Genomic DNA, 27,912 nt, shown 5'->3' with positions numbered 1-27,912 from the left:
CGCGACGGGTTGTACCGCGACGGCTTGGGGTAGAGTGATTTAAACGGGGGGTGTTAAGAACTGAAGCCTGGCTCACCGTGGAGGAGGCAGAGGTGGCAGGAGAAGGGGCTATGAAACTGGAAGGGTCTGGAAGTTCGGGGATGGGGCTTGACACATGAGAGGCTTGAGACGCACTGGAAGGGTGAGACAAAACTGACAATACAGACACATCGGTAGGTGATGGGGGAGGAATACTAACAGTTTTTTTGTTTTTTTTTCGTAGTTTTTGTTTGTGTTTGCCTGGTAGGGGGACGTCTTGGTGGGCTCATATGTTGTTGCGTGGTGGCGGGTGACAACTATCTCACAGTCCATTTTGATTGTGGATCGCTCGGTCACGCCAGAGTCCAACTGCATCGTAGTGGGGGGGAACATAAAGCCCTGCCAGGGTCCTGGTGCATCATTGGGGGGACATAAACCCCCCCAGGGTCCTGCTGCATTGCTGGGGGAGACATAAAGCCCTGCCAGGGTCCTGCTGCATCGGGGGGGGGCCTGCCCGGAAAGCCATGCCTGGGTCCTGCTGCATCGCGGTGAGTCCTGCCCGGAAAGCCATGCCTGGGTCCTGCTGCATCGGGGTAGGTCCAGCCCAGATAGTCATGCCTGGGTCCTGCTGCATCGGGGTAGGTCCTGCCCGGAAAGCCATGCCTGGGTCCTGCTGCATCGGGGTGGGTCCTGCCCGGAAAGCCATGCCTGGGTCCTGCTGCACTGGGGGGGGGGAGGGTGGTCCGATACGCCATGCCTGGGTCCTGCTGCATCGGGAGGGGGCCGGTCCGAAAAGCCACGCCAGGGTCCTGCGGCATCATGGTGTCAGTGGAGGAGGTCCAAGCCGGAGCAGCGGTTGTCACGGTGGTGGCGGTGGGATGTCCAACAGCACTCGTCATCGTGTTGGCGCTGTAGTGGGGTACACCTGTGGATGGAATAGAGGTGGCCGTTCAGTGGTATGCAGCAGAGGTAGGAATGGAGGTTAATCGTGACAGTGACGGCACAGTTGGATATGCCGCCACTGTCTGCTGTACATTGCGACTCTGCTGCATAGCCTGCACAAAAGCTGCATTGCAGGCCTGCATCACACTTAGCTGGAGATCAGGGCTAAGGTGTTCCGACATGCCCTGCTCTATTTGGTTAAAAAAATGATGAGCTGGCCTCTGGAGGTCGGCTTTAACTTGATCAAGGCTTTTGGTGACATCCTGGATCCTGCAATTTATGAGGTTATGAGACACATCCATTCTGTCACCTAAAGTCTTGATTGCTTCGTGTAAAACCGAGCTCAAGTGCAAAAACTCGGGCAGGAGTGACCTATCCGAAGCCCTCTGTCGCTGCCGGGATGAGCCCGCAAAAAAGGGTGTAGTGAAAGAGGACTGCGAAAGGGGAATACCTGATGGGCCAGCTCCCTAGTCTCCAGTGAGTGTGGAAGGCCCACCTGCTGTTGCGCTGTTGGATGGCTGGGACGGGTCCATGGCTGCCGGCTGAAGGACCGCTCCAGGACCTGGGGCGACAGTCGTGCTTGTGTGTGCTGTGAAAAAAGGAAACAGAAAATTAATACCAAAATATAACAAGACGGTACATCCTGTGGAATTTGAAAATACATATTATGTCTATGAAATACAACCGGAAGCATGTGAGAAATACTTACGCTCTCTGGAGAACGATCGGTCTTAAAAAGGATAGCAGACGATGGTACTTGTACAGTCGGTGCCTTTCTCCGGAACCACTTGCAGCACGATTCTCTTCACGGCGGTGCTTATTGAAGCGGTCCTTCATGGAACGCCAACGTGTTCTTATTTTCTCCACTGTTAAATAAAAATAAAATATAATGGTCAGAAAATGGACTTTTGGCCGTGCAAAGACAACTGTGTGTGATGAAAGAAACTCCGAAAAATTTCTTTCATCACACACAGTCAAGAGAGCACGGCCAAGGTCTGCTGCTTCACACTGCAGTGCAATACTTACCAAATGCATTACGGACCCGTGGCGGGGAATTCTCCCAGCCATCCCACAATGCTTGTGCCACCTCACTCCATAAGCGGCATAGTGTACTGTTTATAGAATGCTGTGGATCCCGTCCGTCCCACTGTGGGACTCGCTTCTGGACCAGTGTTATCAGGAGGTCATTGTCGATACGGTCATCGTCCCATCGTGAAACCTAAAATTACAAGAAAATCATTTAAGTTTGCTCAATCACATTACGAAAAAAAAAATTACAGATGATGAGAAATGGCATGAATATGAAAGTCAACTTAGAAATGGATTCCAGAAGAAAAATTAAAAGAAATACAAGGGTAAAGAAAGGAAGATTAAAGAATATTACAATGAGGACAGTCAGCCTTGTATACATACCCGCTGCCGTCTTCCCACCGGACCCTGACTCCGCTGCTCCGTCCCTGTCTGTCCCTCAGTAGAAGTGCTCTAAAAGAAATGAAAAATCAAATTGTCACATGTGTCGATGTGACAGTGAATACTTACCAAGCTGACGGGCCAAAAACTCACCTCACTCACATGATCCACTTCCGACTGATGTGGCTCAAACTCCTCACCAGATGACGACTCCGCAGATGACATTCTGATGCATGTAGAAAGAAAGAAATGGAAGAAATTAGGACATGTAGATCCAAAAAATTGAAAATAAAGGCATTGGCTAGGATATACTCACATTGCTCTGAGTCTTGTCCACCAAAATGCGTCCCGGCAGTGTCTTGTCTTCTTGGGAGTCTGATGAGAAGTGTCCTGAAACTTCCCCCAAAGTCCCTTTTATCACCTTGCTGCTAGGGGGTGGCTTATCAGTGTCTAGACCACCTTATCTTAATTAAAACGCATGCGTTCAAAAACGCATGCAAACACATGCACAAAAAAAATGCATGCATTTCCATTGCCTCCAATGCATTTTTTGACGGAAAAAAACGCATAGAAACGCATGCGTTTTTATGCGTTAAAAAAACGCCTCTCAAAAATATCTACATGTTGCATTTCTGCAAATAAACGCATGCAACAAAAAAAACGCATGCGTTGCAAAACGCGACCAAACACGTACAAAAAAACGCATGCATTTTTAATGTTAAATATAGGGAAAAAAACGCATGAGTTTTTTTGTACAAAAAACGCTGCAGACAAAAACGCAAGTGTGAAACCAGCCTAAGTCCCCCTTGTTCACATCTGGCAGCTGTCAATTTGCCTCCAACACTTTTCCTTTCACTTTTCCCCATTATGTAGATAGGGGCAAAATTGTTTGGTGAATTGGAAAGCGCGGGGTTAAAATTTCACCTCACAACATAGCCTATGACTCTCTCGGGGTCCAGATGTGTGACTGTGCAAAATTTTGTGGCTGTTGCTGCGACGCCTCCAACACTTTTCCTTTCAATTTTTCCCCATTATGTAGATAGGGGCAAAATTGTTTTGTGAATTGGAACGCGTGGGGTTAAAATTTCACCTCACAACATAGCCTATGATGCTCTCGGGGTCCAGGTGTGTGACTGTGCAAAATTTTGTGGCTGTAGCTGCGACGGTTCAGATGCCAATCCCGGACATACACACACACACACATTCAGCTTTATATATTAGACTAGCTGAAGAGCCCGGCATTGCCTGGGCATAGTAAATATCTGTGGTTAGTTATAGCACCTCACTTCTCTTATTTTCCCATCACGCCTCTCATTTTCCTAATCACATCTTTCATTTTCCCCCTCACATCTCTCATTTTCTCCCTCACATCTCTCATTTTCTCCCTCACTCCTCTCATTCCCCCCTAACACTTGTCATTTCGACCTCACATCTGTCATTTTCCGATCACTGCACTATTTTCCCTCACTCCTCTCATTTTGCACTCACACCTTTTCATTTTCACCTCACACCTCTCATTTTCACCTCAGTATATACATGTTTGTCATCTCCCTTATATATAGTATGCACCTGTATGCCATCTCCTGTATATAGTATATACCTGTATGTCATCTCACCTGTATATAGTATATACCTGCTGTGTGTCATCTCCCCTGTATATAGTATATACCTGTATGTCATCATCTCCTATATATAGTATATACCTGTATGTCTTCTCCTTCTATATATAGTATATACCTGTATGTCATCTCCTCCTGTATATAGTATATACCTGTGTGTCATCTCCCCTGTATATAGTATATATCTGTGTGTAATCTCTCCTCCTGTATATAGTATATACCTGTATGTCATCTTCTATATATAACATATACCTGTATGTCATCTCCTCCTGTATATCATATATACCTGTGTATCATCTCTCCTGTATATAGTATATATCTGTGTGTCATCTCCCCTGTATATAGTATATACCTGTGTGTCATCTTCTCCTGTATTAGACCTCGTTCACACGTTATTTGCTCAGTATTTTTACCTCAGTATTTGTAAGCTAAATTGGCAGCCTGATAAATCCCCAGCCAACAGGAAGCCCTCCCCCTGGCTGTATATATTAGCTCACACATACACATAATAGACAGGTCATGTGACTGACAGCTGCCGTATTTCCTATATGGTACATTTGTTGCTCTTGTAGTTTGTCTGCTTATTAATCAGATTTTTATTTTTGAAGGATAATAGCAGACTTGTGTGTGTTTTAGGGTGAGTTTCGTTTGTCAAGTTGTGTGTGTTGAGTTGCGTGTGCCGACATGCATGTAGCGACTTTTGTGAGATGAGTTTTGTGTGGCAACATGCGTGTAGCAACTTTTTGTGTGTCGAGTTGCATGTGACAGGTTAGTGTAGCAAGTTGTGTGCAGCAAGTTTTGCGCATGCCAAGTTTTGGGTGTGGCGAGTTTTATGTGTGGTGCCTTTTGAGTATGTGCAAGTTTTGTGTGAGGCAACTTTTGCATGTGTTGCAACTTTTGTGCATGTGGCAATTTTTCCGTGTGTGCAAGTTTTGCGTGTGGCGAGTTTTCCATGAGGTGAGTTTTGCACTTGTGGCGAGTATTGCGTGAGCCTAGTTTTTGCATGTGGCGAGTTTTGCGCGTGGCGAGTTTTGAGCGGCGACTTTTGTGTTTCGACTTTTATGTGGCGAGGTTGGTGTATGTGTGGTGAACTGTGTGCTGAGGGTAATATGTGTTCAAGCACGTGGTAGTGTGTGGCGCATTTTGTGTGTGTTCATATCCCCGTGTGTGGTGAGTATCCCATGTCGGGGCCCCACCTTAGCAACTGTACGGCATATACTCTTTGGCGCCATCGCTCTCATTCTTTAAGTCCCCCTTGTTCACATCTGGCAGCTGTCAATTTGCCTCCAAAACTTTTCCTTTCACTTTTCCCCATTATGTAGATAGGGACAAAATTGTTTGGTGAATTGGAAAGTGTGGGGTTAAAATTTCACCTCACAACATAGCCTATGATGCTCTCGGGGTCCAGACGTGTGACTGTGCAAAATTTTGTGGCTGTAGCTGCGACGCCTCCAACACTTTTCCTTTCACTTTTTCCCCATTATGTAGATAGGGGCAAAATTGTTTGGTGAATTGGAAAGCACAGGGTTAAAATTTCACCTCACAACATAGCCTATGATGCTCTCGGGGTCCAGACGTGTGACTGTGCAAAATTTTGTGGCTGTAGCTGCGACGGTGCAGATGCCAATCCCGGACACACACACACACACACACACATAGACACACACACACACACACACACATTCAGGTTTATATATTAGATATATAGACACCCCTATACTATGTGTAGACATTTATCTTAGCTATTCTATTCTAACCTCTCAGTGTGATTTTACTGTACACCGCACTGAAATGCCGGCTTTTCTAGAGAACACCGCTGCGTATTTCTCGCAAGTCACACTGTTGGTCCGTGTGTAATCCTTATTTTTTTTTCTCGCCCCCCATAGACTTTCATTGGTGTATTTTTTGCGCAATACGGTGACAAACGCAGCATGCTGCCATTTTCTACGGCCGTAGAAGACCGTATAATACGGATCAGTAAAATACGGCTGATAGGAGCAGGGGCATAGAGAATCATTGTACCGTATGCAATCCGTATTTTCTGCACCTCTCATACGTCCGTATAACTCGCTAGTGTGATGCCGGCCTTAAGTCCGTAAAACACGCAAGTGTGAGGCCGTCCTTAGGCTGCCGTCACACTAGCAGTATTTGGTCAGTATTTTCCATCAGAATTTGTAAGCCAAAACCAGGAGTGGAACAAATAGAGGAAAAGTATAATAGAAACATATGCACCACTTCCGCATTTATCACCCACTCCTGGTTTTGGCTTACAAATACTGATGTAAAATACTGACCAAATACTGCTAGTGTGACGGCAGCCTTACCAGTCTGCGCATATGAGAATCAGCATCTCGCATATAAACAGAGCGGTGATCTTTGGCTTCCACACCTGTCACATTGTATCCTCACTGCATATAGGAGCAAACTATTCAATTATGGATACAGTGTTCAAATGTTGCAGAGGAGGTGAGGAGTTTTTATCATTTCTCTTTTACTACAATAACAAAATTTATGAAGGACTAATTTAATTTTTTTTCTCAATTAGCAGTTTAAAATCTATTAGATAATTGTGAAGTTATGTCTGGGATAGGCGAGTACAGTTTTTGATACGCCAGTAATAAATGAGGATGATGTAATAGATATGGAAATTGGTGAAAGATAATGACCTTAAAGGGTATGTGCACACATTGCAGATTTGCCTGTGGAATTTCTGAATTTCTTGGCAGAAAACGCAGGTCAGAATCTGCGCCTTTTTTTGGTATGTGCACACGTTGCAGATTTATGTGCAGATTTCTTCCTTTTTTTACCCCTGCAGATTTCTATTATGGAATGGGTGCAGAAACGCAGCAGAACTGCACAAAAGAAGTGACATGCACTTTTTTTGAATCTGCTGCGTTTTCAGTGCAGATTTTTCTTACCTTTTGGCAATCTGTGATTAATACTTAATGCCCTTGATGACTTTATAGATAGCATTTTTTGTGAAATAATATTAAAAATGCATGCAGATAAACCTTGTATAAGGGCTCAGCCATATGGTTACGTGTAGTGAATTGGGCTGGTTCCCAGGCTATTGGTCACTATAATACTATTAGATCATTCAATATCACATTAGAAAAAATGGAGATAAGTCCAAAAGTAGCAAAAATACAAATTTATTAAATAAAAATAAATACAAAATACAAGACTAAGATCGGGAAAAATATAGGGCAGAAGTCCTGACAAAAGAGATGGAAATCGGTCAACATGGGTAAGAAAACAGGCTAAGTGTCGTAAATAAAGAACCCAAGGTCATATATCAGTATTAAGTCCAAGGACTAGTATTAGTCAGATATAGTATATAGCGCGCGCTACCATCTAACTGCGACCAGGTTCAATCACCACCAAATGTGCTTACTGATGATGTGCCAGGTCAGGACAGGTGCCCCCGTCGCATTCAAGCTGTAAAGCACTATATAAGTGCACCCCACAAGTATAAATGCCCTTTTTTCCATTCTCAACACAATAAAATAAAATACCTGAGGAACTAGTTGATATTTTGACCAAAATATGCAAACTAGCAACCTTCGACAAGTGTCCTCATTGTCTTAGAAGTTCCAATAAAACAAAAATTGGTTACCTGAAAAAAAGCATCAGCTAAACAGCACATCATTGAATATCACTGTAGTTACCTTGGTGCCCTCTGGTTACTTCCCCCTGCCTGTGTTTATCAGAACAGTGTACCTTTACTAATGCTTCTAAGATGTATGCCATAGTAGCTGTATCAGTGCAGTGATAAGTCTAAACCATGCCTTTCCTGTACTCACTATGCCACTGTGGTGACCATATTAAGCATGATTTATATATAACTTTGCAGTCTCTGGGTCTTTTTGACCCCCAAATAAATTGACAAAAGTTCACCAGTAACATCTAAAAAGTATGTGTTGGTAAGTGAAATGGGCATGATTATAAACAAATACAATTCTTTTGGAAACAACATCATTTTATTGGTGGCTATGCTGCTCACCAAAGATAGATCTATCTTAGGTGTCTGTGAACTCCACCTACTGCAAGTTTTAATAATGGAAGGAAATTAGGTTTGCATAGTGTGACGATTCGCCACTCTCTGTGGACAGGGGGTACTCACTTGGCTGGTCATTGAAGCATACGCGGAGACACTCAGAGTTAAACAGTCCGTTCAGTTTATTAACACACCATAAACCGAGTCTCAGGTACTTGATAACATGCAGCAGTCCGTGCACCGTCAGGCAACCGTTCGGCTCTACAGTACCCACAGTCCTCGCTGAGCCTTGGTGTCCCTAACATGGATTAGTGTCCGTTAACTGTCCGTGAGCACAGGTTCCCAGATACCTCTTATCCTAAGAGGCGTCCTCTCCTGAGGTAGACCACAGGCCTCCTCTCTCTGGCTCAGCCTCACCAGCACTGCCCCCACAAACACATACTCCATCTTGGGTGATCAGACACACCCCCTTGGGATGGGTGTGTAGGTGACTGGACCCACCCATCTCTCCAAGTCACCTGGAAGCTTTCCCAATGTATAGTAACACTCTGCAGTAGATCTGTTGAGCAAAATAAACCCAGGCTTCCATCACATGGCCACCCACCTCTGTGATACATACCACCCAATAACCACATTGCCACTCGCCATACCACAATAGGTTAGCAGTGAGATGAGAGGGATATTCCCAAATATTGAATATGTTCTTCAGCCCAACTAAAGGGAAAATGTTGTTAAATATATGTCCTTTGGTTGTGTATAAAACCCATATCTAAAAGATGGGATTTAGAGGCTTTTGTTTTGTTATAGGCTGCTGCTATCATAGTATCATCGGTGAATAGACCAGTTTTGGGGGTCGTGTTACTTTTGCTGATGCCGTGGATGAGTGAAGAGGATATAATGTATTCAGTCAGTTACTCCATAATTAATGTAAAAATGAAAGTGGACAAAGGGCACCCTTGTTGGATGCCACTGAAAGCAGCAAACAAATTTTGTAAACAGCCAGTCCTTGCTACTGTTACTGAAGGTATTTAGATAAATTATGGCCTTTTTGGTGGTGCCAACAATACCAAATTTACTTAATACTGCGTTTGAAAGAAAGTCTTTCAAGTGTAAAAATGCTATTACCGTAACTGGCACATATGGGGTTAATTTGCAGTTTTATAGCATTCTGAACCTGTGTAAGATAGCAGCAGGCAGCGATTGGCACCGAGACTCATCCAAGATTTGCCAATGCGAGCCTATAGGTGCGAGAAAAAAAAGTTGCACAGCACTCGGACCATGCTAGTGCTGTTCGCGTACAGTAAAATCACAGCGTGACAGGTATAGATACACATAGAATTGATAGATATATAGATATCTGTGACACACATATACCGTATTTTTCCGACCATAAGACACACTTTTTTCCCTTTAAATTTGGGAGGAAAGTGTGGGTGCGTCTTATGGTAGGGATGTAGCATGTGTGGGAGGGGGGCAGCGGCTAGTGGGCCACACTGTGATCCCACTTTCAGGAGGCAGAAGATGGCACACCTAAGGATGAAGCAATACCAGCAAGCAAAAAAGAAAAGGGCACACAGCAACAAGTGACAGCAAAAAGTACAGCCAAGAAACAATGAAGAGTGGTGGTGGTGGGAGACTCACTACTGAGAGGCACAGAAGCAGCCATCTGCAGACCGGACATAACCGCAAGAGAAGTATGCTGCCTTCCAGGTGCGATGATCAAGGATGTGACCGATAGGATACCAAAGCTCTTCAGCTCCAAGGACGTCCACCCATTTCTTCTGATACATGTTGGCACCAATGACACGGCAAGGAAGGACCTACCGAAAATCTGCAAGGACTTTGAAGAGTTGGGGAAGAAAGTAAAGGAACTGGATGCACAGGTAGTTTTTTCTTCTATCCTTCCAGTAGACGGGCATGGCACCAGGAGATGGAACAGGATCCTTGATGCGAACAACTGGCTAAGACGATGGTGCAGACAACAAGGATTCGGATTCCTGGACCACGGTGTGAATTACTTGTACGATGGACTCCTCGCCAGAGACGGACTACACCTCAACAAACCTGGGAAACACACATTCGCCAGAAGACTCGCTACACTCATCAGGAGGGCGTTAAACTAGAAGAAGAGGGGACGGGAAGAAAAACATTAGACTCGAACAAAGAAGACCCAGGAAAACATACTCAGAAGGGAGAACATTTCTAAAACAATCCACAGCGAGGAGATTGGAACAAAACAAAATCCTCTAAACTGCATGCTCGCAAACGCCAGAAGCCTGACAAACAAGATGGAAGAACTAGAAGCAGAAATATCTACAGGTAACTTTGACATAGTGGGAATAACCGAGACATGGTTAGATGAAAGCTATGACTGGGCAGTTAACTTACAGGGTTACAGTCTGTTTAGAAAGGATCGTAAAAATCGGAGAGGAGGAGGGGTTTGTCTCTATGTAAAGTCTTGTCTAAAGTCCACTTTAAGGGAGGATATTAGCGAAGGGAATGAGGATGTCGAGTCCATATGGGTCGAAATTCATGGAGGGAAAAATGGTAACAAAATTCTCATTGGGGTCTGTTACAAACCCCCAAATATCACAGAAACCATGGAAAGTCTACTTCTAAAGCAGATAGATGAAGCTGCAACCCATAATGAGGTCCTGGTTATGGGGGACTTTAACTAACCGGATATTAACTGGGATAAAGGCAACAGGTTTCTGCTAATAACCAAGAAAAATTATCTTTCACAATTGGTGCAGAATCCAACCAGAGGAGCAGCACTTTTAGACCTAATACGATCTAATAGACCTGACAGAATAACAAATCTGCAGGTGGTCGGGCATCTAGGAAATAGCGACCACAATATTGTACAGTTTCACCTGTCTTTCACTAGGGGGACTTGTCAGGGAGTCACAAAAACACTGAACTTTAGGAAGGCAAAGTTTGACCAGCTTAGAGATGCCCTTAATCTGGTAGACTGGGACAATATCCTCAGAAATAAGAATACAGATAATAAATGGAAAATGTTTAAGAACATCCTAAATAGGCATTGTAAGCGGTTTATACCTTGTGGGAATAAAAGGACTAGAAATAGGAAAAACCCAATGTGGCTAAACAAAGAAGTAAGACAGGCAATTAACAGTAAAAAGAAAGCATTTGCACTACTAAAGCAGGATGGCACCATTGAAGCTCTAAAAAACTATAGGGAGAAAAATACTTTATCTAAAAAACTAATTAAAGCTGCCAAAAAGGAAACTTAGAAGCACATTGCTAAGGAGAGTAAAACTAGTCCCAAACTCTTCTTCAACTATATCAATAGTAAAAGAATAAAAACTGAACATGTAGGCCCCTTAACCCCTTTCTGCCATCAGACGTACTATTGCGTCCATGGGGGGTGGGCCCTACTTCCCAAGGACGCAATAGTACGTCATATGCGATCGGCAGCGCTCACGGGGGGAGCGGCGCCGATCGCGGCCGGGTGTCAGCTGCCTATCGCAGCTGACATCCGGCACTATGTGCCAGGAGCGGTCACGGACCGCCCCCGGCACATTAACCCCCGGCACACCGCGATCAAAGATGATCGCGATGTGCCGGCGGTGCAGGGAAGCACCGCGCAGGGAGGGGGCTCCCTGCGGGCTTCCCTGAGACCCCCGCAGCAACGCGATGTAATCGCGTTGCTGCGAGGGTCTTGCCGCCCTCCCTCCCTGCTCCAGGTCCCGGATCCAAGATGGCCGCGGATCCGGGTCCTGCAGGGAGGGAGGTGGCTTCACAGAGCCTGCTCAGAGCAGGCACTGTGAAGGCTGCAGCGCTGCATGTCAGATCAGTGATCTGACAGAGTGCTGTGCAAACTGTCAGATCACTGATCTGTGATGTCCCCCCCTGGGACAAAGTAAAAAAGTAAAAAAAAAAATTTCCAAATGTGTAAAAAAAATTAAAAAAAAATATTCCTAAATAATGAAAAAAAAAAAAAAATATTCCCATAAATACATTTCTTCATCTAAATAAAAAAAAAAAAAAAAAACAATAAAAGTACACATATTTAGTATCGCCGCGTCCGTATCGACTCGCCCTATAAAACTGGCACACTAGTTAACCCCTTCAGTAAACACCGTAAGAAAAAAAAAAAAAAACGAGGCAAAAAACGACGCTTTATTATCATACCGCCGAACAAAAAGTGGAATAACACGTGATCAAAAAGACAGATATAAATAACCATGGTACCGCTGAAAGCGTCATCTTGTCCCGCAAAAAACGAGCCACCATACAGCATCATCAGCAAAAAAATGAAAAAGTTATAGTCCTGAGAATAAAGCGATGCCAAAATAATTATTTTTTCTATAAAATAGTTTTTATCGTATAAAAGCGCCAAAACATAAAAAAATGATATAAATGAGATGTCGCTGTAATCGTACTGACCCGAAGAATAAAACTGCTTTATCAATTTTACCAAACGCGGAACGGTATAAACGCCTCCCCCAAAAGAAATTCATGAATAGCTGGTTTTTGGTCATTCTGTCTCACAAAAATCGGAATAAAAAGCGATCAAAAAATGTCACGTGCCCGAAAATGTTACCAATAAAAACGTCAACTCGTCGCGCAAAAAACAAGACCTCACATGACTGTGTGGACCAAAATATGGAAAAATTATAGCTCTCAAAATGTGGTAACGCAAAAAATATTTTTTGCAATAAAAAGCGTCTTTCAGTGTGTGACGGCTGCCAATCATAAAAATCCGCTAAAAAACCCGCTATAAAAGTAAATCAAACCCCCCTTCATCACCCCCTTAGTTAGGGAAAAATAAAAAAATGTATTTATTTCCATTTTCCCATTAGGGCTAGGGTTAGGGCTAGGGTTAGGGCTAGGGTTAGGGCTAGGGTTAGGGTTAGGGCTAGGGTTAGGGCTAGGGTTAGGGCTAGGGTTAGGGCTAGGGCTAGGGCTAGGGCTAGGGCTAGGGTTAGGGCTAGGGTTAGGGCTAGGGTTAGGGTTAGGGCTAGGGCTAGGGTTAGGGTTAGGGCTAGGGTTAGGGCTAGGGCTAGGGTTAGGGTTGGGGCTAGGGTTAGGGCTAGGGTTAGGGCTAGGGTTAGGGCTAGGGTTAGGGCTACAGTTAGGGTTGGGGCTAAAGTTACAGTTAGGGTTTAGATTACATTTACAGTTGGGAATAGGGTTGGGATTAGGGTTAGGGGTGTGTCAGGGTTAGAGGTGTAGTTAGGGTTACCGTTGGAATTAGGGTTAGGGGAGTGTTTGGATTAGGGTTTCAGTTATAATTGGGGGGTTTCCACTGTTTAGGCACATCAGGGGCTCTCCAAAAGCGACATGGCGTCCGATCTCAATTCCAGCCAATTCTGCGTTGAAAAAGTAAAACAGTGCTTCTTTCCTTCCGAGCTCACCCGTGTGCCCAAACAGGGGTTTACCCCAACATATGGGGTATCAGCGTACTCAGGACAAATAGGACAACAACTGTTGGGGTCCAATTTCTCCTGTTACCCTTGGGAAAATACAAAACTGGGGGCTAAAAAATAATTTTTGTGGGAAAAAAAAGATTTTTTATTTTTACGGCTCTGCGTTATAAACTGTAGTGAAACACTTGGGGTTCAAAGTTCTCACAACACATCTAGATAAGTTCCCGGGGGGGTCTAGTTTCCAATATGGGGTCACTTGTGGGGGGTTTCTACTGTTTAGGTACATTAGGGGCTCTGCAAACGCAATGTGACGCCTGCAGACCATTCCATCTAAGTCTGCATTCTAATGGCACTCCTTCCCTTCCGAGCCCTCCCATGCGCCCAAACAGTGGTTTCCGCCCACATATGGGGTATCAGCGCACTCAGGACAAATTGGACAACACATTTTTGGGTCCAATTTCTCCTGTTACCCTCGGGAAAATACAAAACTGGGGGCTAAAAAATAATTTTTGTGGGAAAAAATTTTTGTTTTATTTTTACGGCTCTCCATTATAAACCTCTGTGAAGCCCTTGGTGGGTCAAAGCGCTCACCACACATCTAGATAAGTTCCTTAGGGGGTCTACTTTCCAAAATGGTGTCACTTGTGGGGGGTTTCAATGTTTAGGCACATCAGTGGCTTTCCAAACGCAACATGGCATCCCATCTCAATTCCTGTCAATTTTGCATTGAAAAGTCAAACGGCGCTCCTTCCCTTCCGAGCTCTCCCATCCGCCCAAACAGTGGTTTACCCCCACATATGGGATATCAGCTTACTCAGGACAAATTGTACAACAACTATTGGGGTCCAATTTCTTCTCTTACCCTTGGAAAAATAAAAAATTGGGGGCGAAAATATAATTTTTGTGAAAAAATATGATTTTTTATTTTTACGGTTCTACATTATAAACTTCTGTGAAGCACTTGGTGGGTGAAAGAGCTCACCACACCTCTAGATAAGTTCCTTAGGGGGTCTACTTTCCAAAATGGTGTCACTTGTGGGGGGTTTCAATGTTTAGGCACATCAGGGGCTCTCCAAACGAAACATGGCGTCCCATCTCAATTCCAGTCAATTTTGCATTGAAAAGTCAAATGGCGCTCCTTCGCTTCCGAGCTGTGCCATGCGCCCAAACAGTGGTTTACCCCCACATGTGGGGTATTGGCGTACTCAGGACAAATTGTACAACAATGATTGCGGTCCATTTTCTCCTGTTACCCTTGGTAAAATAAAACAAATTGGAGCTGAATTAAATTTTTTGTGAAAAAAAGTTAAATGTTCATTTTTATTTAAACATTCAAAAAATTCCTGTGAAGCACCAGAAGGGTTAATAAACTTCTTGAATGTGGTTTTAAGCACCTTGAGGGGTGTAGTTTTTAGAATGGTGTCACACTTGGGTATTTTCTATCATATAGACCCCTCAAAATGACTTCAAATGAGATGTGGTCCCTAAAAAAAAATGGTGTTGTAGAAATGAGAAATTGCTGGTCAACTTTTCACCCTTATAACTCCCTAACAAAAAAAAATTTTGGTTCCAAAATTGTGCTGATGTAAAGTAGACATGTGGGAAATGTTACTTATTAAGTATTTTGTGTGACATATCTCTGTGATTTAATTGCATAAAAATTCAAAGTTGGAAAATTGCTATCAAAGAATTTTTACCATTGTCATGAAGTACAATATGTCACGAGAAAACAATGTCAGATTCACTGGGATCCGTTGAAGCGTTCCAGAGTTATAACCTCATAAAGGGTCAGTGGTCAGAATTGTAAAAATTGGCCCGGTCATTAACGTGCAAACCACCCTTGGGGGTAAAGGGGTTAAAAAATAGTGAGGAAAGAATGGTTGTAGATGACGAGGAAAAAGCTAACATATTAAACACCTTCTTCTCCACGGTATTCACGGTGGAAAATGAAATGCTAGATGAAATCCCAAGAAACAATGAAAACCCTATATTAAGGGTCACCAATCTAACCAAAGAAGAGGTGCGAAACCGGCTAAATAAGATTAAAATAGATAAATCTCCGGGTCCGGATGGCATAAACCCACGAGTACTAAGAGAACTAAGTAATGTAATAGATAAACCATTATTTCTTATTTTTAGGGACTCTATAGCGAAGGGGTCTGTTCCGCAGGACTGGCGCATAGCAAATGTGGTGCCAATATTCAAAAAGGGCTCTAAAAGTGAACCTGGAAATTATAGGCCAGTAAGTCTAACCTCTATTGTTGGTAAAATATTTGAAGGGTTTCTGAGGGATGTTATTCTGGATTATCTCAATGAGAATAACTGTTTAACTCCATATCAGCATGGGTTTATGAGAAATCGCTCCTGTCAAACCAATCTAATCAGTTTTTATGAAGAGGTAAGCTATAGGCTGGACCACGGTGAGTCATTGGACGTGGTATATCTCGATTTTTCCAAAGCGTTTGATACCGTGCCGCACAAGAGGTTGGTACACAAAATGAGAATGCTTGGTCTGGGGGAAAATGTGTGTAAATGGGTTAGTAACTGGCTTAGTGATAGAAAGCAGAGGGTGGTTATAAATGGTATAGTTTCTAACTGGGTCGCTGTGACCAGTGGGGTACCGCAGGAATCGGTATTGGGACCTGTTCTCTTCAACATATTCATTAATGATCTGGTAGAAGGTTTACACAGTAAAATATCGATATTTGCAGATGATACAAAACTATGTAAAGCAGTTAATACAAGAGAAGATAGTATTCTGCTACAGATGGATCTGGATAAGTTGGAAACTTGGGCTGAAAGGTAGCAGATGAGGTTTAACAATGATAAATGTAAGGTTATACACATGGGAAGAAGGAATCAATATCACCATTACACACTGAACGGAAAACCACTGGGTAAATCTGACAGGGAGAAGGACTTGGGGATCCTAGTTAATGATAAACTTACCTGGAGCAGCCAGTGCCAGGCAGCAGCTGCCAAGGCAAACAGGATCATGGGGTGCATTAAAAGAGGTCTGGATACACATGATGAGAGCATTATACCGCCTCTGTACAAATCCCTAGTTAGACCGCACATGGAGTACTGTGTCCAGTTTTGGGCACCGGTGCTCAGGAAGGATATAATGGAACTAGAGAGAGTACAAAGGAGGGCAACAAAATTAATAAAGGGGATGGGAGAACTACAATACCCAGATAGATTAGCAAAATTAGGATTATTTAGTCTAGAAAAAAGACGACTGAGGGGCGATCTAATAACCATGTATAAGTATATAAGGGGACAATACAAATATCTCGCTGAGGATCTGTTTATACCAAGGAAGGTGACGGGCACAAGGGGGCATTCTTTGCGTCTGGAGGAGAGAAGGTTTTTCCACCAACATAGAAGAGGATTCTTTACTGTTAGGGCAGTGAGAATCTGGAATTGCTTGCCTGAGGAGGTGGTGATGGCGAACTCAGTCAAGGGGTTCAAGAGAGGCCTGGATGTCTTCCTGGAGCAGAACAATATTTTATGATACAATTATTAGGTTCTGTAGAAGGACGTAGAACTGGGGATTTATTATGATGGAATATAGGCTGAACTGGATGGACAAATGTCTTTTTTCGGCCTTACTAACTATGTTACTATGTTACTATGTCCCTGCTGCTGGGGAAACCACATGGTCCCCATGATTAAGTGCAGTGAATATTCATTAGCCGCTTCCCTGCCCACCTATCAGCCCTGAACAGTGAGTGGGGAGCAGCCATTGAATACTCCTTCACTTACACAGGGAAACATAGTTTCCCCAGCGCTGGATTCCTGCTTGTAGATCTGTGTCAGGTGGAGGAGGCAGTAGCTGGGGCCAGAGGGGAAAAGATTGCTGCATACCTGCCTGGCTGTGCTGGATGCTGAGTGCTGGGCATCACAACATGTGTGATGTCATGAAGTGGGCGGGCTGGTTCATCACATGTCAGCACAGAGCCCTCCCTCTTCTGATGTCATCACAGGTCCTTCAGACTCCCCACTAGAATCTGCACGCTTCTTCTTCCACCTGTGTCGTGGAGAGGCAACAACAGGGAGGGCTGTGTGTGCAGTCATTGGATGCTCCAGCTCTTTACCTCACCACAGCATGGATGGCTGCCACAATTAAGAGGTTAGTCTTTACAACACACAATAAAGCAATCTGCCACTCCTGTTGTGAACCATAACTCCCAGCATGCCATAGGATCTGCAGGACAGACTGAGAGTTATAGTTCTCCAATGGGATTTTAAAGCAGCACTCCAGTGTTATTTTGCAGTGCTGGCATGGTTCTTTCAATATAAGCCCTGTGCCCCCATTCTTATACTCACCCTCCAGCGTCTTCATATAGTACTTCACAGATACCACACTGGTCCCGCAGCACCATCTTCTACCCGTAGCTTCCAACATAATAACATACTATCTACTATATAATTGTCTAAGGGTCACTTCCGTCTGTCCTTCTGTCTGTCACGGATATTCATTGATAGCGGCCTCTGTCTATCATGGAAATCCAAGTCGCTGATTGGTCGCCGCAAAACAGCCACGACCAATCAGCGACAGGCACAGTCTGGAAGAAAATGGCCGCTCCTTACTCCCCGCAGTCACTGCCCGGCGCCCGCATACTACCCTCCGGTCACCACTAACACAGGGTTAATGCCGGCGGTAACAGACCGAGTTATGCCGCGGGTAACGCACTCCGTTACTGCCGCTACTAAAGCTGTGTGTCCCCAACTTTTTACTATTGATGCTGCCTATGCGACATCAATAGTAAAAAATGTAATGTTAAAAATAATAAAAAAACAAAAAACCTGCTATACTCACCCTCCGTTGTCCGCTGAGCCGCTCGCGCCGGCCGCCATCTTCTGTTCCCGGTGATGCATTGTGAAATTACCGAGAAGACTTAGCGGCTTCACGAGACCGCTAAGTCATCTGGGTAATTTCGCAATGCATCCTGGGAAAGTAAGATGGCGGCAGCCGTGCGCCTATTGCTGGAGCTCCGCTGGATCCCAAGAGGTGAGTAAATAACTATTTTTTATTTTAATTATTTTTAACAGGGATATGGTGCCCACACTGCTGTATACTACGTGGGCTGTGTTACATACCGTGTGGCTCTGTGCTGTATACTACATAGGCAGTGTTATATACTATATGGGCTGTGTGATATACTCCGTGGGCTGTGCTATATACTACGTGACTGGGCAATATACTACGTGGCTCTGTGCTGTATACTACGTGGCTCTGTGCTGTATACTACGTATCTGGGCAATATACTATGTGGCTGGGCAATATACTACGTGGCTCTGTGCTGTATACTAGGTGACTCTGTGCTGTATACTACGTGGCTCTGCTGTATACTACATCGCTGGGCAATATACTACGTGACTGGGCAATATACTACGTGACTGGGCAATATACTACATGGCTGGGCAATAAACTACGTGGCTGGTCAATATACTACGTGGCTGGGCAATATACTACGTGTCTGTGCTGTATACTACGTCGCTGTGCAATATACTACGTCGCTGGGCAATTACTACGTGACTGGGCAATATACTACGTGTCAATGCTGTATACTACGTCGCTCTGCAATATACTACTTCACTGGGCAATATACTACGTAGCTGGGCAATATACTACGTGACTGGGCAATATACTACGTAGACATGCATATTCTAGAATATCCGATGCATTAGAATCGGGCCACCATCTAGTTATATATAATAAAGTGTCCTAATAAATTTGGTACTGAGCAAATGATCTCAACCTTCAAATTATCCTTGTCTTCCGGAAGCGCCTAGAAAGGAATTTTTTTTTTCTCTAACCATTGCATTCACATGCAATCCTTGGATCAAGGCTGGCATAGTTCCTGCAATAGTGCTGCATACCGGAATATTATAAGGCGTGGATCCATCATACGGATCAATTGAATGTACATACAAGACATCCAAAGGGTGAGTGCAACAATATATATTTCTTGCTGTGAATATACATCTACACTTAGACTCTGCGCCCCTTGTCTCCCTTTTTATATCTCCTTCCGAGATCCTTGTGATAATAACACCACATATAATAGTATGTTATTTATGTTCTTAAATATTTTACCCATTTTTTTGCTTCAAATATTTTTTTCCCCATTTTCCACCTCTAAAACCTGGGTGCGTCTTATACTCCGGTTTTTCTTATAGTCAGAAAAGTACGGGTTTATAATATACTGTATATACTTAATTATAAGCCGAGATTTTCAGCCCGTTTTTTTAGGCTGAAAGTGACCCCTCTCGGCTTATACTCAAGTCGTTGTCCCAGGGATTCGGCGAGGAAGCGGTGGCTGTCACATACCTGCTCCTGGCGCGGTCCCTGCATGTCCGATGTTCTTCGGGAGCCGGCTGCTCTTTCTGTGTTCAGCAGTCACGTGGTACCGCTCATTAAAGTAATGAATATGGACGCATATTTATTACTTTAATGAGCGGTATGATGTGACCGCTGAACAATAGGAAGAAGCTGTTACCTGGGAAAAGAAAGCAGCTTGGTGGGAGTTGGGAGCATAATAGGAGACAATAGTCACCAATTGATCTGATATTGAACCTGTCACCATTATATAGTGTCCTTCTTTGTCAGCCACTGAAGACTTAAAAACAAAGGGGACAGATTTTTTAAAACAGACAGCGACTCCTTTGGTTTTGTTTGCGGAGTTCGCCAGGTAGAAAAGTGGATAAGAAGTGGACATAAATCTGGGGCAGGAGCTGGTTGAGAAGTGCGTCTCTTGGTGGCAATCCACATCTGCCTGTTGGGATCTATAATAACGGAAGGCCTTAGTACGTTTGTGGGGGGAATTTAGGCCCCTCACATTGTGTGATAGGATCGTTAATGGCATGATGGATAGTTGTTAAATTTGCTTATGTAGCCTGTTAGTTTTGATTTGTTGGCGAAGATAGAGAAATTATTGTTAAATGGACCAAATTGGTAGAGTGTACTCGGGCGAGTAATGGGGATGAAAGGGAGGGTGAGTTGAACAATATCTATAATTTGGGTAGGGTAGGAAAAATTTGTTGGGGAGGAAGAGGTGAGAATGTTGTTGGCTAAGCACAGTGTGCGAAGCATCAGTGTATAAGGACACTGTGTGGGTCATGAGGGTCCGCTAGGGGACGCAATGAAGCATATTTAAGTATCGTGAAAAACGGGAATGTGAACAAGTGAGTGGGTAAAGTTAAACTGGAGATTCAATTCAACAAATTAGGAGTGGGCTTTTCGTAGACACCGGAGAGGTTAGGGATAGAGGACGTAGTGCGAAACCTGAAAATTACCAATATATTTAACAACCTAACTCATTAACGCCTTTATATGGCCTAGTGTAATATTTGGATCCTGGCTGCACATTTAAAAGCCCAACATATTTCTACAGCTTAACACCCTATAGGGAGGAGAAAAGAAGAAAAAACACTGTATAAACTTGTATAATAAACATAGTCACTTGTCTGACATGAAGAACAAGTCGAATGGCGCTCTCAGTCCAGAAACTCTGTTGAAGCGAAAGATGTAATGGCTTCTGAAGGATAGATAGTGGAGCTGTACACTCCAAGAACACCTGTAACAATAAACTGAAAAAACACATATAAACTTTTTGTCCCATTAGACATTATAAAATATAGGCTTGCGTGATGCAGCTGGGACTACGCTATGAGGTTGTCTTAAAGAGTAGCCTATGGAATATCATAGGCTCGAAGTAGAGCTAGTGGTTATCCAACTCGTCATGGGGGGACCGGTGGATCTAGTGATCTGGGACGGAGGGTCGCAGGCTGAGGCCTCAAGGAGGAATGTGGGGGGGATGAAGGGAGATCCATGAGTTGTAGTTTAGACAGGCAACGGCTCGCTCCTTCAGGGGAGAGAACTGTATGGACCATATCGAGATGAGAGAAGATCCATTTAAATGGGAAGCCCCAGCGATACTTGATGTTGTTGGAGCGTAAAACCTCCAAGTACGGTTTCATAGCACATCTTTTGGCAATGGTAGTAGGGGCCAAGTCGGAGAACAGCTCGTATGAATGGCCTTGGAATACCAGTGGTGCCGAATTTCTTGCCGCCTGTAAGAGCTGTTCCTTAGTTTTATAATAATGTAATTTAAGGATGATATCCCTTGTTGGTCCTTTTGGTTTACGTTTACTCAGGGCTCTATGGATACGGTCCATTTCCAGACGCTCGATAGGGATCCCTGATACTAGTTCTTGAAACAGAGCCATCGGGGTGAACTGGATATCGGTGATTGTTTCGGGTATGCCCCTGATTCTAATGTTGCACCTACGGGCTCGATTTTCAAAATCTTCCAGTCTACTGTTAAGGGTGTGAATCTCGTCGTGTAACATCTCGATGTCTTTTTTGTGAGTAGCAAGAGTTGTGAGGGTGGAGTCCATTTTGTCCTCCAGGTCAGAAGTACGGGAAACAAGCTCTCTGATCTCTTTGGTTAAGTCCTTGGTCAAATTTTCTGACACTTTGAGTCATTCAGAATGTAAGATTGATTGAAACTGTGATGGTAGGGCTGTTTGATCCGAGGTTGAGGTATTAGGGGTTTTGGTTGTTGAAGCTGGAATCATTTCAGAGTCTGCACCATCTGGTATAGATGAGTTAGAGGATTCTGACCGGGAGAACGGGCCGGAAGACATGTCGGCGTCCAGATCCGTTAATGCGGCAAATCTGTTGCTGGATTGTTTTGAGTTAGCTCTGCGTGCTTTGGGCATGAGGGCGAGTTGAGTAGGAAAGGGGCTCCGTATTGCTTATCCCGTTTTAAAGAAAGAGGATCATTGGGAGGGCATATTGCACAGCGACCCCTAGCAGATGTGAGGGGGACACGTTAAGGCATTCCCAAAGTCTTGGGGTTTATTATAGGCTGGGCCTATTTGGGGTGGAGATGTGGTGGAGAATTGTCTGAGGTGATTACCAACTGACATTTGGAGGGTTTGTATGATGGTAAGTTGCCAGCACAATGCAGGGGGGGGGTCTCAGCAGGAGCTGGTCCACCGCCCCAGCTCAGGTGCCAGACAGCTCTGCAGCGCCCAGTAAGGGAAAGCAGTGGTCCCCAGTACTACAATCAAGGCCCCCTCACAGGTAGCCCAGGTGAGCGAGAAGTCTCCCTCCAGCCCTCTCCCCTCAGTTCAGTTCTGTGGGGGCCCCTAGGACCGCTGTAGAGGGAACAAGGGGGCAAGGGGGCCGCACGGCAGGTCAGCACCCCGCTTGATAGCAGGCTCAGAGGACCAGAGTCTAGGGCCGGGATCCCCTTACTGTCAAGAGTGTCCGTGATGCTGCTCCCCGGTGAGCCAATTCCCCTAGATCCTCAACCACCACGGCAGAGATCGCCGCAGAATCCGGGACTCAGGAGGCAGTTTGGGCGGGCTGGCCACGTGATACTGCCGCAGCGCTGAGGTAGCCAGTGCGCAGGTAAGAACAGGCAGGGGCATGCAGCGCGATCCAGCGGCTATGAGATCACGGATCCGGGGCCTGGGCACGTTCCGTCGCTCAAAAGGGTTGAGAGGAGGGCCTGGAGGGAAGCGGCTCCCCGGCACCCGAGTGTGACTCACCGCATGGTGATCTCCTTTGCTCCTCCTTCGGTGTCGGGACTACAGCGGCCGGGCTCTCCAGCACAGGTGCGGCAGGATCGGCGCCTCGGTAAGGTGCAGGCTGGTTGGAATTCTTCTTGGGGGCAGGGAGGCAAGGGCCTAGTCGCGGGTGGTGGTTGAGTCGGAGTGCCTCAGGCCTTGTTGTGGGCCCTGAGCAGGTGCCGCGGAGTAGGCCTTGAATTCCACGCGCTGTGGCCCGATGATGCCTCTCGGGTGTAGGGGCAAGGTGCTGATGCCTCCTTTTTGTGTGGATGGGGCTTGTTTAAGGTTGAATTAAACAGATTAGCTCTGCCGAACTCATCATAATTTTGAATTTTGAATATTAACCTTCTGGAAAAAGTTGCAGGAGGCCACATTTTAAACAACTGATTTTTCTCCTCATTAGTCAAATCAAACTTATCAGAAAAACTCTCAAATATCTCTGAATTTCTGCACACATGGATATTGTTACCATATGCAGGAATGATTTTGCATAATTTTAACAAGTTTTTCCTAACTTTAATTTGGAGGAGTTGGGCCTCTGAGTTTCTGAGTTGTCTTCAATTTTTAGTGGTCTTTGAACATCTGTTCCGTGTATGTCATCTTCGTCAGTTCTCATGTCTCCTCCCACGTTTCCTCCATCTTTTTTTACATCATGAAACACAAGGTCACCTTGAGTGGCCATTACAGACACGTGTCTTACATCTTGTTAACTCTCCACATTACAGTCAATCTTGGGAGTATCAATAGTATCATCTGATACTATTTTTACACTGTTATTTTTGGATTTCTCTGACATCAACTTGTGAAATACGTCAACCAAATGTAAAATATTTTTCAATTTCTCTTTTTCTCTGGATATTAGCTTAGAATCTATCTTTAGATTTGCTATCTTGCATTCTGCATATAAACTCAGCCAAAATATATCTAATTTAGACTCGTATAAAGTTATTAATGTCAGCTGACTTGACTTAAAATATGAATTAATTAAATCCATTTTTCTTACATTAAAATATCTCAGCTTGTAGTTCCTTTGTTGGACATCGCTGGGCTCTGGTCTCAACACTTCTATTTTCAGTATGTCTGGCCCTTGTAGTACTTCCAGTACTTGTCAATCAATCTGGCACCTGTTAGTCCTCACTCGTAGGTTCTGTGTGATCCTTGTGACTTGAAGTGTTGTAGTGGAATTCCTGAAAACTTGCACAGTTGACGTTTAGCGAAGCCCTTCTCTTCCCCATATGCAAGGAGAAGGAAATCCACACAAAAATGGCCCAAAAAATCCCAAAATCTGGCTGGTTTGGCCAAATGTTAAATGTGCTTATTTCGCACATTTATTTAATCAGGACTCTTTACCAGATGCGATATTTTTCTTTAAGAATGTCATGATATTTTCATAAAAAATGTAATGGTTTATTGGATTGTCCACAAAAACCCCACATTGCAGCAAAACATAAAATAGGTGAAGTAGTTACAAAGAGACTGTCCTTTTGAGATTCTGAATGGTAAATGGCGTCAGTCTTTGTCATGGAGTAGAAGTTATCATGGCTACCAACTGATCATTTCTTCTGTGAGTAGTCTGAAGTCCGTGGAGAGTAAAGGAGCAGGCATGAGGTGACAGCCCCAACCCAATTGTGAGTCTCGGTTATATGTCCCATAGAGCACGTGTTCTCTCTATATGGTGTTAACTTATACTCTGAGCTAAATATACAGGAATAGCTTTTGTAATGTCGGCGAAAGACTGTGCTCAGTACAGAATTAAGAATAAGTAAAAAATTAATAATTAATATTTAACAGGCATAATCTATGTGGCAAAATTAGGGGTGCCGGCTTACACTCGAGTATATACTATATATATATATATATATATATTATATACACTATAGTATATACTCGAGTGTAAGCCGGCACCCCTAATTTTGCCACATAGATTATGCCTGTTAAATATTAATTATTAATTTTTTTACTTATTCTTAATTCCGTACTGAGCTTCCGTACTGAGCACAGTCTCAATATATATTGTAGCATGGATAAGACTGACTAATGCATTACACAGCAGATATGTGTGGAGGTGAAACCCTCCAAAGTGTGTTAAGGCTCCAGGACTGAGCCTGATGGACTGGACACTTGCTTTTCTTTCCTGAGCCAAAGGCTATTTGTTTTCTGTTATTTTTGCCATGTGGTTTATGAAGCAATAAACCCTGTGAACTTTTAAAGGAACGTGCCTCCTGAGTATCAGCCGTCGCACCTGAGTGAGTGAAATCCCTAATATATATATATATAATATATTGTGAGACAGTTAGGGGTCGCTGTATGTTCTCCCCAGGATGCACACAGAGGCATATTGAGGCCATGGGGGTGCATGCATTGCAGTCACAAGTGTTAGTCTTGGGCATGCTAGGTTTTGTATTTTGAAACAGACTGCAGGATGATAGTCGTGCAGTCCGTTTCATTCCACGCCTGGGTTTTCCATGTGGCTGAAGGCCACAGATCCCAGTTAAAATCCCTGTAGTAAAGGGTATGGGTGTGGTGTCAGTCAGGGCCAGAGTCAGTTGGTGCTTGCTAGTGTGCAGAGTAGTCGGCGTTGCAGAGCTCCACCTGTGTGAGGCAACACAGGCCAGCAGAACCAAAACAGCCATGGTACCTGTGGCTTGGCACCCACAGCTGACACAGCGGTGCACTTGCCCACGGTAACTGGTCTCTGAGGTGGACGGTCTTGTGCCCGGAGATGAACTGGTGTTTGACTGTCCTGAGCCCGAAGGAGGACTAGTGTTTATAATGGCTGCAAACTGAGGGATATCGAGTACTGTGGAAAAGCTGTGAGTAAAGAATCACTGACACGGCGGTCCTGTCACCCACGGTAATAGGCCATGAAGGTAGTCCGGCGTGTGTAGTAACTGTGTAACCCAGAGCATGTGTGCCCGGCTGCTATCTGGTGGATACTGGGTACTATGTAGTGCTATGAATTGAACATAAAGGATATCATTTATCAGTACTACATATAACTCTCCTTGCTGGTTCTTTTGCTTGCAATTTAGTATATTAGAGGCCTCCAACATTATTATGGGTTTTTTCTTTTGTGACATTCCCATTTTTATCCATCTTTGAGACAGTTTCAAACTTACCGATCTGTAGATCAGGTTTTTTTTTTCTTATTATTCTTCTTAGGTCGGCCACTTTAACTCCACCGCTCCGTTCATTTTAGGGTTGAGGAAAAGCCAAGTGTAGAAGTCAGCAACCTCATAGGGATGAACAGAGCGCAAATGGAGCATGCGAACTGCAGCTTCATAAGGGTTCACCAATCTTATGGATAGATGATCGCTTGTTTTCTATGGCTGACCCCTTTAATGTGTAAAGTAGGAGAGCAGATTTCCTGGATGTAGTGTATTAACCGATGTGACATTCTTTTTTAGGGTCTGTGCTGCAGCATCTATCATTGTATAAGCATAGGGTGGGATACATCACTCATTGTTTTTCTATTGTATGTGTCTTTTTTTAAATGTGGCACAGGCTGCACTTTTCTTTTACGAGCTGCTTTGTCATTCAGTGGTGTATTCTGATTCCTTACATTGGAGGGTTATTGCCATCTTAAAGGGCTTGTGCAGACTAGGAGTAAAAATCTGCAGTTACTCAAGGTATTTCTGATGTGAGTGGTCAGTCGTGTGACGGCATGCATGGGATTTGCTCACTTGTAGTTATGTATCGACTATATGCTTTTGGCTTCTTTCAATAGAAGTGAATTGATAGAAGCTAGGTAAGGCCTCTTTCACACTTCAGTCTTTTGTCGTCAGTTTCAAACCGCCATTTTCGTCAAATAGCACATCTGCCTTTTTTTTTTTGGCGGATCCACTATTTTCCCATTGACTTGTATTAGCGACGGATTGTGGCGGATGGTCGTCCGTTCCATCCGCCATGCGACGGATCCGTCGAGATTTGGCGGACGTTGTCTAGACATTGACAGACTTTGTAACGTTTTTTGTCGCCGCCGAAATGGCGGACCGTGGCGGATCCGTCGCGTCCGCCACTTTCTAGCATGGGCGCCTATGGGCGACGGATCCATCGCGATCCGTAATTTGGCGGATCCGTCGCCCCAATCCACTTTTTTAATTGAGCATGCTCCAAAAAGTGGATACTTTGCCCAGACAACCCCAAAACTATATAAAGAGGACAGGTCATTCCCAAATGTGCCAGCCAGCAAGAGAGACCCTGCCACCCAGAGAGACCCTGCCAGCAAGACCCTGCCAGCAAGAGAGGCCCTGCCAGCAAGACCCTGCCAGCAAGAGAGACCCTGCCAGCCAGGCCCTGCCAGCCAGAGAGGCCCTGCCAGCCAGAGAGGCCCTGCCAGCCAGACCCTGCCTGAGACAGCCATGTGAGTACTGTCATCCAGTATGAGGTGTGTGTGCGTGTGTGCGTGCGCCTGCCTGCCCTGTTTAAATTTTTTTTTTCATACTGTGCTGGTATTTTGAATAGCTGTGCTGTAACATGTGTTTTGTGTGTGTATAAATGTTGTGTGATATGTTCTGCATTTTTGTTGTTTTTCATACTGTACTGGTATTTCAAATAAAGAGCAGTGTAGCTCCTACTTTCCAAACAAAAAATAAATAAATTTTAAAAAATATAGTAATAAAAATTTCACAAAACTGTCCATAGTCTCATTTCAAGATAAATTTACAATTGGGTATACATGCAGTAAGGCTATGTTCACACGTTGTGTCCTGTCCCTGCGGGTTCTCCCGCAGCGGATTTGATAAATCTGCAGGGCAAACCCGCTGCGGTTATCCCTGCAGATTTATCGCGGTTTGTCCTGCGGGTTCCGCTGCGGGATTTTACTCCTACTATTGATGCTACATATGCAGCAATATGCAGCATCAATAGTAATGTTAAAAATAATAAAATCATGATATACTCACCCTCTGAAGTCCCAATCTCCTCGGCGCTGCAGGCGGCAGTC

The 27,912-nt window shown here is 44.3% G+C and overlaps 1 protein-coding gene across 1 annotated transcript in view; it reads left to right on the top strand.

Moving 5' to 3' along the window:
* Nucleotides 1–27,912, top strand: part of TRIO (trio Rho guanine nucleotide exchange factor) — a 2,940,676-nt gene that overhangs the window by 1,492,684 nt on the left and 1,420,080 nt on the right.

The sequence above is a fragment of the Ranitomeya imitator genome, chromosome 6 (genome assembly GCF_032444005.1).
Source record: "Ranitomeya imitator isolate aRanImi1 chromosome 6, aRanImi1.pri, whole genome shotgun sequence".
NCBI classification, from domain to species: domain Eukaryota; kingdom Metazoa; phylum Chordata; class Amphibia; order Anura; family Dendrobatidae; genus Ranitomeya; species Ranitomeya imitator.
This window is presented reverse-complemented; position numbering and strand designations above follow the sequence as displayed.